General features: G+C 47.4%; 1 long non-coding RNA gene across 2 annotated transcripts; it reads left to right on the top strand.

Moving 5' to 3' along the window:
- The first annotated feature begins 2,721 nt into the window (after positions 1–2,721).
- Positions 2,722–11,628, top strand: LOC149873830 (uncharacterized). Of its 2 annotated transcripts, none has more exons than XR_016442954.1 (3): positions 2,722–2,793; positions 7,138–7,258; positions 11,609–11,628. It is a non-coding gene; the product is annotated as an uncharacterized LOC149873830 (long non-coding RNA). The 2 variants fall into 2 exon arrangements; XR_016442955.1 differs by having other exon boundaries at positions 11,612–11,627.
- The last annotated feature ends 16 nt before the right edge of the window (positions 11,629–11,644 follow it).

Genomic DNA, 11,644 nt, shown 5'->3' with positions numbered 1-11,644 from the left:
CTGCCCTCAGTGCACTGACTTAGTTACTGACTTAGTATATTAAGGCCAGCTGATACCCAGCCCCTTCCCTCTGGCTCTGGAGCTGCATTCAAGGAACTCCTCTCAGCACTTGAGCTTTGAAGACCAGTCTGTTGTGTAGCAATCTCTGAGAAGCTCTTGTTCCAGCAACATCTCTGGCATCCCTGGTTCCTGACCTGGTCTTTGGCTTGCTTCTGGATTTTGACCTTTGGATTCTTCTTGTAGGTCTATTTCTTGATTTCTGAACCCCGCTTGGACTTACTCTTGGACTTCGCCCTGTGGGTTATCCTTTGGACTTGGTAACTAGGCTCCTAGTTTCTGACCATAACCCCGTAATCCCCAGCTCTGTGCCTGGCTCTACTTACTAGGCAGGCTGACCTGGTGAACTGTGACATGAAGGAAGTTAGAGCTGCCTATGTTGCAGGGGTGGAGAGGAGGTGCTTATAAATCTAAGCGCATCCCTATACAAGAGGCTATAGAAAAAAAACCAGGACAGCACAAGCGCTATAGAAAAGCCATGGTTACTATTACCAGGTCTGCCAAAATGCTGGTCCTTAAGGACTTTCCTAGTGGTTACCTTCCCTATGAACTCACAGGCATGGACTAGCTCCCTGGACACTGCAACTGGGAAAGCACAGCAGCTGCAGGATTTCCGTCCTTCTTTTTCAGGACTTGACTTGGATTTTCTCCAAACGTAAATGCTACACTATTTGCCTGGCTTGCAGGCACCTGACAAGCTTATTTACTTTCCCCTAGCCAGGGGGCGGGGGCTAAGCCAAGCTTTTCTGGTAGGGCTCTCCTCCAGCAGGCTGGTTTCCATTTTTCTGACCAGCTGTTTGCCTGGATGCTAATGGCAGTGTCTCTGCCAGGAGCCAACTGGCTTCTAGCCCATTCCCTGTCCTCAGACAGCCTCTGTATCCCATAAGGTCTGGCTCTGTGATAGCTTTCTACAATGTGACCTTGGGACTTACTCCCTTAGCTGGCAAAGTTGAACACAGCCTGTCATGCTCCCTGCTGCAGTCGCTTGCAGCCCACGTGGGGCTTTCCTGAGCAGGCACAGGCAGCTCCACATGGGCTGCAAGTGGCTGCATCGCAGGATGGCAGCCATGGGGTGGGCAAGGGGCCGTTTTTCCCCCACACTCAGCACCAGCTTGTAACCCGACCCAGCGCCTGTTGTGGGCTCACCTGTCGGGGTTGCACAGCAGTGGCAGCAGCTGAGCGGGGCAGAAGAAAGTGGCCCTCCTGCTTGCTGTGCCAGGCAGTGTTTGCTCCTGTTCCCCTCCCAGAGTTTGTGTGCTGGGCAGCACAGAGATGGCAGTGGCAGCCTCACTGCAGCCTACCACGGTGCGAGCTCCAGGCAGGCAGAAGCAGCAAACGCTGCCCAGCACGGCAAGTGTGGGGGGCCACAGCTGCTGCCGCCATGGTGCAGCCCCAACAGGTAAGCCCGGAGCTGGTTCGGGGCTGGCAGCAGGGGCAGGTTACAAGCTGGTGCTGAGCGCGGGTGGCAGGAAGTGGCTCAGGACAGCCCCACGCAGGCTGCAAGCGGCTGCAGCAGGGAACACAAGCCATGGGGCGGGTGAGAGGCCATTTTCGCCATGCTCCACACCAGCTCCTTCCCTGCTGGGGAGCAGGGGATTGGGGCTGTGCGCTGGCCCTCACCTGTGCTGGGGGGCACTGGGAATGAGCGGGTGCAGGAGCACAGGATCTGCATGGGTGTCTCAGGGCCAGCGCCAGTGAGGCCCAGAGCAGGGCAGCTGGAGTACAGGGGTCCTGGCCAGCAGGGGCCCTATGGAGCTGAGCCAGCTCCCCCCTCTCCCTGGTGGTGCAGCCCAGCCCGGCTCCACAGACCCCTGCCAGCCTGCTCTGGGCCCCACCGGTGCTGGCCCTGGGACATTGGTTCCAAGACATTGGTCCCAAGATGGTGACCAGAGGCTGGGGCACTTGTCAAGGGGCAGGGCTACCAGTGCAGCCCTGCACGGCTTGCCACAACTGGGTAAGCCGCCCTCCGCCTGAAATAATTGCCAGCCCCTGGTCTAAGGACACACACAGACAAGGTTTTTTGGGTCAATCCGCAATCTTTTATTCAACCAACTCAAATAGCTGGAAAAATTCTTCTTTGCAAACTTGTGGGTATAAATACCCTTTGTCCAGCTGAAGCATCCAGAAAGAGCACAGACCAACCGCAGATGCTTCTTCAGCCAGATGAAGGGTCTTTATACTTGCAAGCTTGCAAAGTTTTTTTCCAACTGTTTGAGTTGGTCTAGTAAAAGATCAGACTGACCCAAAGACCCTTGCCTGCCATATGGATGCAGGCACATGCAAAATATATTTACTTCCGTGGAGAGCTCAGAGTTGATTTCAGTGGCCGGGACAGACTGCAACAGCACAGAGGGGCCCTCCCTGCAGGAGCAGGGCTGTGAGCAGGCAGGCGGGAAGTGAGAGCGTGCGTACGACTGGATACGCGTGCGACGATGGGAGACTCTGCCTGGGAGTGTGCGTCTGCGTATGGACATCCGCGCCAGTGTGTGTGTGAGCGTGCGCGGCCGTCCTGCTTGCTTACACGCCAGCCACCCAGTCCTGGGGGCTGCCGATTGCTTCGCAGCGCGCGCAGCCCGTGCCCACAACAAAGATGGCGGCCCCCGGCGCCACTCCCACCCTTAGCAGAGATGTCCTCCTCCGCCCCCCTAGGTGGTTCTCGCTTGACTGGCTTGCCCTTGACAAAGATGGCGTCTGCCCGGCCCGTGACTCACTCGCAGTCCCCGCCGCTCTCCTCGTGTGAGTAGCGTCAAGTGGGGGGAGCTGCCTTTGTGATGTCATCTAGCAGCACAGTGATGTCACTGGTGTCTCGGGGGGGGGAGGGAGAAGGTCACGTGGGGGAGCTTTGGGGCGAGGATATAAGTGCATGCGTTGGGGGGGGAGGGGGCGTGTTAATGTGCGCCTAGCAGTGGAAGATCGTAGGGAGTGAGCCGGGTCCTCGGAGAGCGGCAACACACCCTATAATGAGTCTACTTGGGAGGGGCTGCTGGGAGATGAGACTGACACCGGGTATGTGGGCTCCACGTGGCAGGGAGGGGTTGGCAGTGTAGACTACGGGGGTACGGGCCATGTGATGGGACTTTTCCCTTCACCCACAGTCTTACCTGTTAGCGTTGCTCCTTTACCTGGTCCTACATGCTTCCCCCACACTGCCCTGCTCAAAAAGGAGGCAGGTGCTGTGGACTGGGGAGAGCAGACCACCCCTGTGCCGTTGTCCTCAACAAAACCTTCCTGCCTGACCCTTAGCACACAGTCACCTTAGGGATGAGACCCCCTGCACCACATCCTTCAAGGGGGATGGGTAGCTGCAAGAGTCTCAGGACTCCTGAGTGTTCAGGGAAGGAGCCCTGGGGCTTGACTAGCTGCCTTCCTGGGGTCCTTTCCAACCTTCATTTTTTATGATTTCTGTGATTTATCCTTCTCTTGCTGCTCTCCCCACTCCCTCCAGCAGGTTTTTAAGTACCAGTGTGAGTCTGGATCCAAGGGTGAGTGCTGCTTTATACAAAGCTGAAGGGGCTTTGAATGCTCTGTTTGACTTGTGGATGTTTTGCTCCCCTTTGATGTCCAGCGTTGACTTTCACTCTCCTCTGTTATGCTTTTGTTGCGAACATTTGAGAACTTAACATTAAAAGAACATAATGGTGAAATCATCCATTAAAATAAAGCTGCTCGTTGTCCCGCGGTGCTGGAAGAAGGATAAAAGGCAGATCTGGGCCTTGCATTCCAATTCCCCCCCCCCCAACACCACCAAAAAGGGACATTTCTGCACAAAATTTACAAAAAAAAGTTTACATTTTTGGACTAGATTTAATAAGTAATAATTGCAGAGGCTAACACAAGCATGATATTTACAGAATATTTCCTTCTAGCGCATGTGCTGTGGAGAGGCAGGGAGAAATGTTGGTGCTGTGTGGATGTGATGTACCTCATGGGTGTGTGCACAGCTGGGAAAGTAAAACCTCTTGGGTAGAAGAGTCCAGAGGCAGAAAAATATTCTCTAGTCCAGGGGTCAGTAGTGTTTTTGGCTGGAGTGCCAAAAACATCTGAGTCTTAACCCGTGCCTTGACTTGGCATGCCAGGGCCAGATGGTGGGAGAGCCATGAGGGACCAAATCCTCATTGCTGGCAGTGGGTGTGTGTGTGCCTCCAGGCAGATGGTGGTGGCAGAGCTGGGGTTACGCTGCCGCAGCCCCTTCCCTGCTGTGTGCCAGGGTTCTGGATCCCAGTGTAGCTGTTTGCAGCCTCCCAGCTGACTGCCACAGCTGGCCCAGGCTCTGGGCAGCTGCTGCCTGTCATGGAACCTGGGCTGCTTGCAGCAGGGTTTGCAGCCTCTTGACCGCCTGCTGTGAGCAGCCCGGGCTATGGCAGGCTGAGGAAAATGGCCTTGTGTGCCATGTTCTGCTATGTGTGGTTTGACATGTTCTGACATGTGTGCCAGGGTTGATATGATAGTAATTGTGTGCTGAGCAAGGGTAACAGAGTGGGGAATTGTGCTGAGGAAGTGCAATGGGGTTTATAATTGGTTGTTATATTAACTACTTGAGCTTTGCATAGTATTATTGCACCAAGCACAGTTTTACATACAGTACTGTGTCTTGTGGATATTCTGGTGTATAAAAACAGTGCATCAAATGCCAATGTTCCTACCCATAATATGACATTGCATGCTTAAAATCTTTATGCCTGTCTTTTGGATTTAACTTGTTGCTGTTTGCATGCTGATTGGTAATGTCTGTATGAAATGTGACATAGAGTTCTGTTTTGTTTTTTTAAATCAATTTAAGAGTAGCAAGGCAGAATCATAAAAGGGGAGTATTTTGAAAGAAAGATCCAGATGCAAACAATAGAGTTTGAGGTGTCATTTGTGTAACTTATATTTTGTGTGTCTCTGTTTCCACTCTTGGCTCCCATGAAGCATTACTATTTTTCAAGAATTTCCATGTTAACTTTCCTATTCCCATCCTAAAAATGTGCTAACGCATTCTTCTTTGGTGGAATTTTCTGTGGGTATCTATTTCACTGTTCTTAGATAACTTCATCCACTTGCTTTTAACTGCTTTCATTCTAATGAGTCTCAAATTAACCATTGAGTTCTCCTCTGGTTCAGTGTTGTGTGGCTTACTGTTTCATTGTGGGTGGTTTACCAACATCTCAAACTTGACCTACTGGAAAACAAGTCCAGAATCTTTTCCAAACTCTTTTCTCTGCCTCAACCCTGTATTGTGATTGGTAACTTCAACTCTTCCTTCCTTTCCAACTACTCTGTTTTCAAGTCATGGGGCTTTTTCCTCTTTAATGGTTGTGCTATCTACCCCTTCCTGCCCATCCCCAAGGTGAAATTACTGTGTTGCACTTCATCATTCATGTCTAATCTCCCCCACCTCAAAACTTTTTTGCAATCAGCTGTCTTTCATTCCTCTCCAGTGCCCTGCCAGTTACTGAAAGCATATCACCCTTCCTCCTCTTTGAATCATATAAATCATCATCATCACCACCATCTTGCTTGTGATGTGGAGTATTTAAACATGTGGAAGGGGTACGGGCCAGTATTTAGATCACCAGCTTGATGTGCCTTATAGGTAGGGATCTACCAAATTCACAGCAGAAGTGGGGTGCATGGCAGGTTCTCTAATCTTTCATGTTCTCCCACCTGCCCCTCTACCCTGCCGTTGATTGGCAGAGGGGCTCCACCACTTCTTCCTGATCAGCAGGGAAGTGAAAACCACAGTTTTTAAGCATGACATGTTTTTTGCCTCCCCTCCTGCTGGGGCCCCTTAGCCAATCGTCAGTGGGAGGCAAAAACAGTGCTATATTTAAAATTGCTGCTCTTGCCTTCCCACTGATCAAAAAGTGAACTGCAAGTGTGGCTCCTCCGCCAGTGAGGGTGGAGGGACACACGGGGGAACCTGGAAAATTAAAGGAGCTGCAGCACACCCCATATTTGCCATGAATTCAGTAGGTCCATACTTATAGGAGATGAAGCATGTGTTCAACCATCTGACTCCTAAACAGCATTTCAAGCCGAGCAATTCAACATCATCAGTCCTGCCTGAAAAGGCTGTTTTTGTTTGCTTTTCATGTTTTTTGGGGTGTTTGCAAATTATGCGTAGCAACAATAGATGGAGAATTTGTTTTAGTCAGTGTTTCATCGTACCTGGGGTGGTCTTAGGTTAAAAAAGTTTCATCTCCAATTGGTCTGCATCCCCAGGTGAATAATAATATATGTCTTGCATAGCATCTCACGTTGGAAGATCTGAAGGGGCTTTGCAAAAACGGGCCAGGCCTTTTGTTCCCCCTTTTTTTAGAAGAAGTTTGAATCTCAAAGAAGTGAAGGCCAGAATTTTCAAAAGCATGTTTGGATTATCTGTTTTGGGGTCCTGACTTTAAAAGTCCTTGGCCCTGATTTTTGGAATTCCCAAGTGCCCATAGTTTCATTTGAAATCAGCACCTCCAGATGCTCAGGACCTTTAAAAATGAGACCTATGGTATTTCAAGCTGCATATGCCAAAACCTGAGACACAGTAAGTAAGTGGTCAGTTCTGAAAATGATTACTAGTGACTTGCCTAAAATAACACAGTGACTTTAATACTGTCTCCCTAGAATATATTTCCTGGAAAAGTTTTGCCTCAGCATGGACAGCTGTTATTACACCCTGTTAGTTTTAACATGGCTGCATCAGACCATAATTAAGTAGGTATCGTATGGGAAAGCCATATTCTCACAAGGGTGTAGGTTGTTTCACAAGAGCATGTAGAGCTAGGAAAGGATGGCATCTGCTTCAACATTTTGGAATAAATGAGAGCACACTTTGCAGTTAGTAATGCAGATAAGAGCTTTTACAGGAAAGCATGCCATCTTATCCATGAGGCCTTCATCACTGTAAAAAAGATTCAAGGACACTGTGTAATAATGTGCTACTTCTGTTTCCTAAAAAAGAACCTCCCCTATCCCATGCTTGATAAACAGTGACGTATGTGTCAACTGTTTACTTGAAGTAACATACCTAGTTTGAAAGGTCATACTGATTTGGTAGCATGGTCAGCTGATGCAGAATATCTAATCAGCCTGTTTATTTCATTCCAGCAAGATGAAACGTACAGATTTCTCAGAAGGGAAGACTGTATGACAAAGGTTGACCACAAACGTTGATGACCAGTTTGCCTCTGGACACTTCCCCAGGGCATGGTTGGTGATCTCTTCACAGGTACAGTGCCAGTGAAATAGTGCATCCTTTCTGTACACTTGAGAAAGCTGAAGGCCCAGATTCTTAGGTTTTGGCTTATGCGTCTTGAAATACCTTAGGCCTAATTTTTAAAGGTCCTAAGTATCTGGAAGTGCTGACTTCAAATGAAACTATGGGTGCTCAGCAGTTCCAAAAATTAGGGCCAAGGACTTTCAAAGTCAGAACCCCAAATGGAGGCCTTGATTCCACAAAAAACTTATTTAACATACTTAACTTTGTCCTGCAAGTAGTCTATCTGATTGAGCGGAGCTCTAACATGGGCCCAGACCTAAGGACAACTGAGGCCTAAAAGTGGCTTTTTAGCAGGATAGAAATACAAATATTAGCATTGTAAACATAATAGATATATGTAACACAAGCAGTGCGGAAGGAGGATGCTGATATTTAAAGGAAGCTTTTTCCCTTGTCTTTACTATCCTAACAAACTAGTATCTTGAGGAGAAAGCAGTGAAGGAGAAAACATCTTTTAATACTTACTGCTTTCACACTTTGTTTAATGGAAAAAAAAATTGTGTGTGAAGTGACCTTGCCTGCCTGTCTCATTGGGGCAAGGAAACTGATCTGCTACACTGTTAGAGCCAATATCATCACTCAGTTCATTAGCAGGTGTAACAGAAGGACAGGTTCAGCAGCATTCTGCAAAGCTTGATTCAATGTTTGTTCTGTGTGAAAGGTACAGGTATTGGATGGATTTTCTTCCAGAAAGACGTACATCTAAGTTACTTAACTGACCTTTCTTGCTCTTGTTTCTCATAGTTTTTGACGAATTTATCCTCAAAGTATCCCTGTGAGGTGTGGAAGTACTTCTTTTTTCATTCTGAATAGAAGGGAAATGAGTCACAGAGGGACTAAGAAAGAGATTCTCTTCCACCTGTTAGGTATCTAAGTACAATTCTAGTCCATCCTATTCAAGTCTTGAAAATCCATTTGTTTTTATAACACAATGATCTTGCATTTAAAATTGAGTCTGAAAAGCAGTTAGGAAGAGGAGGACCTACCCACCTTTTGCATTAACTGTTTTTCAGGGACTCAAGCAGGGTGGAATAGAATCATATTTAGGCGCCTAAGTCTACTTACATGTCTAATAGGTAGAATAAAATTTGGCCCTAAGTGACATGTGCTGGGTCACATAGGACGTCTGTGGTAGAGCAAAGACATAAACCTAGGTCTTGTGTGTTCCAGGCCAGTGCTCTGGATTACAGACGAAGTGAAGGAGAAAGGAAATGTTATTTTATTTCCATTTTAGAAGCTAGGTACAGAAATACAGAAAGCTTAAGGATATGTCCACATCAGTGTTTCTCAACCTTTTTAGACTCAAGGTACCCCTCCACAACTTCTTTGAATCTGTGACCCCACAGTTAAAGACCACTGTTGTATTGCCTCAGTTTACCTACTTTATCTAATACACCCAATGCAGGCAGGAGTGCCCTCTCCTGTCAGAACTTTATCCAGCTCCAGCCCAGCGTGTACCTTGTGTGGGATGGTGCGAACTGGTGGCAGCAGTGGTACAGGAGCCTGGATGCAACTTTTTATTTGTGCCTGATACATCATGTGTTTGACCATCATACACTTTCACAGCATGTTTAGAACCTTATCCTAGGTCCATTTGTTGTCACAGATACAATAAAAGAATGGGGAAACTAAAAAGAATTGACAACAACAGCCCTGAGATCTGAAATGAGATGGAGAAGCTGATACCACTTCAAAGGAAGCATCCCAAACCACAAATAGGGGGCAGCCCAGCATCTGGACATAGCAACTGCCTTTGACAGTTCCCAGTATGCGAGCAAAAAAGTCTGATCACCACTGCAGGACAAGGCTGACACCTCATTTAGTGCATGGGTACAGGGAACTCATTCCAGATCCACAGTAAACCTACAGCTAGAGGAGAGGGGTCCAGAAGGTGTGTGCAGAGCTGGACCAGGAAGCGGGGGGGGAGTACTTCTGTTTGTATTGAGTTTCTCTGATAAATCTAATGCAGGCAGGAGTGCCTGGTTCTGTAGCAGCTGCTAGAAATGGAGGTGCATGGGTATGGTGACCATATGATTTTTGAGGAAATCTGGAACACGGTGTTTCAAGTGAAGGCAGAGCGGCATGGTGCACCAGGCAGGTACTGCTGCTGCTGTGTGGGAGCAAAGTGGGTGTACTGGAACAGTGCCCAACCCAGCCCAGTTTGCCCCCTACCTCTAGCTGCTGTACAGGAGGAGCCGGGCCAGGCACATGCAGGTGTCTGCCTGCCTAGCATGCCATGCCACTCTGCCTCCTTGCTGGACCCGATGATTCTTCGGGGTCCCTTCCAGCCCTGTGATTCTATGATTATGATTCTCTTACTGTGCCTCATGCCTCTGCCAGCCTACCTCTGTCTGCAGCAGCACTGCTGATTTGGGTGGAGAGGGCACATGCCAAAATACAAGTCCACCTATGGCACTGATCCTAGGACTCTTGTTTCAGTTTTCACCAACCGGCTGGGACACGGGGACAGCTTATGAAATCTGGGACTATCCCAGCCAAACTAGGACGCGTTGTTACCCTGTGTGTGGGGCATTTTCACTTGGCTGTAGTGGCAGTGGCTCTGGTGTCACAGAATCCTTAAAGAGTCTTGTTGCAACCCAATTGAGAAGCACTGATCTATACTGTAAAGTTCAGCACAGTGCAAAGATATCCAAGCTAGCTGCAAACAAACTAGCTTAGATATTGGCAAAAGGCTAGCTGTGGGAGCATGGAATTCCACATTAGCTAATTTACCTTGCTGCAAAGGGTATTGTTTAGAACTGACTTGGGTTTATCTGCATAAGCACTACACAGCATATACATGCCATAAGTCATTTTCCCAAGGCCACACAGGAGAAAATTAAATCAGAGCTCCTAAGTTTTAATTGTAATTGCTGATTCAACCTTCATTTAAAAGCATCGCTCTTCACTCTTTTAGGAGTACTCAGGTTCTTCTGTCTCCTAAATTCCCTGTGTCTGTTCACCAATGCCTTTTGCCATTAGGTTTGCTGCTCCAGGGGTATGAAAAGGAGAAAGAGAAGTGCTTGATTCTTCTTAGCAGCAATGAATAAAGAAGAGGTGATGGAGCCCCCAAGGTGTTTGTGTATGTTCCCATTAGTCCAAGACCGAGAGCTGTAATTTGAGGCTTCTTGTGATGGAATAATTAGTCTTCAGGGAATACTGGAGATTCCTTGGGACTTTACTGAATCTACTGAATAGCTTTTTCCATTGTGATAATGTCTTTTGGGTCTAATTATAGCTCATCTCCAAGTTGTAAGTCAGCTAATGTTGGTACCACCTGGATATGAGGATTGTCACTTCAGTCTTTCCCATCTAGGGAGGTGTAGTGCTGTGGTTACTCTTTCCTCCCCCACTTCAGTTCCTCCTGCATTCCTGCCATCTGAGGGCCAATTGTGCCAGAGCGAAGCTGCCCTGCTCTCTTACCAAGGCTGGAGCAATTGACAGTGCCTGCTGAGTCAACTAAAGGCCCAGTCATGATGGAGCAGAGCTGTCTGATCTCTCTTCCTGAACAGGGTGCACAGCTGGCAGCCCTACTTGAAAAGTCGATAATACAGATATAATGGCTTGTAGTTTTGGGTCATTTGGAAGTGGTAATTTGTGGAGATTCCTTCAGTAAATGGCTGCTTGCGAATGCAGGGGACTGGACTTGATGGCCCAGGAAGCTCCTTGTAGCTCTGTATTTCTATGAATTAGATGCAGCAACCCATAGGAAACATTTTGTTCTTGTTCATTCCTAATGATTTGATGTGAACCTGGGGTTGTTAATATCCTCTGCCCTGCATGGGCATCAGTTTTTACAATGTTTTTTCCTTCTGCTAGTGAACATAATAGTGCTTCATTTAACTGTGCTAGTAGAGTGAGGGGGTTCATTGACACAGCTATTACTTGAGACCTCAGTCTAAAGAGAGGACTCTAAGAATAGGCTTCATTTTAACCATGGATGTAGTTTTATCCTAGTACTCATATGCTTATTGTTTGACATGGACCTATGTGCTATCCTGGATTTGGTTTGAATGCATGTTGTAGGGAGCCTTTAAGTATGTCAGACTTGAAGTTGAGCCTTCCAAAGTAATTCCCTTGGCTGTGATATGTGAAGTCTTCTTTTTTCTTATTGCCCTTTTCTCTTCATAGACTTGTCCTTGTTTAAATCAATCAATAACTAAATGCTGAAATAATTTCTATTTGATCACTAAGACTGTGACACAGCATTGGGCCATCAGATCTTCTGGACTTGCTTTTGTTTGGATGTTTACACTACAGAAAAGCATTTGGAACTTAGTAATATTTGTGTTTTCACAGCAGTGAAGCCATGGAAGGAGATGATACATCATTAAA

This window comes from Crocodylus siamensis, chromosome 1, assembly GCF_052110815.1.
Source record: "Crocodylus siamensis isolate JL-2025a chromosome 1, ASM5211081v1, whole genome shotgun sequence".
NCBI lineage: Eukaryota > Metazoa > Chordata > Crocodylia > Crocodylidae > Crocodylus > Crocodylus siamensis.
Note: the sequence above shows the minus strand (reverse complement) of the source record. Positions and strands in the feature narration are given on the sequence as shown.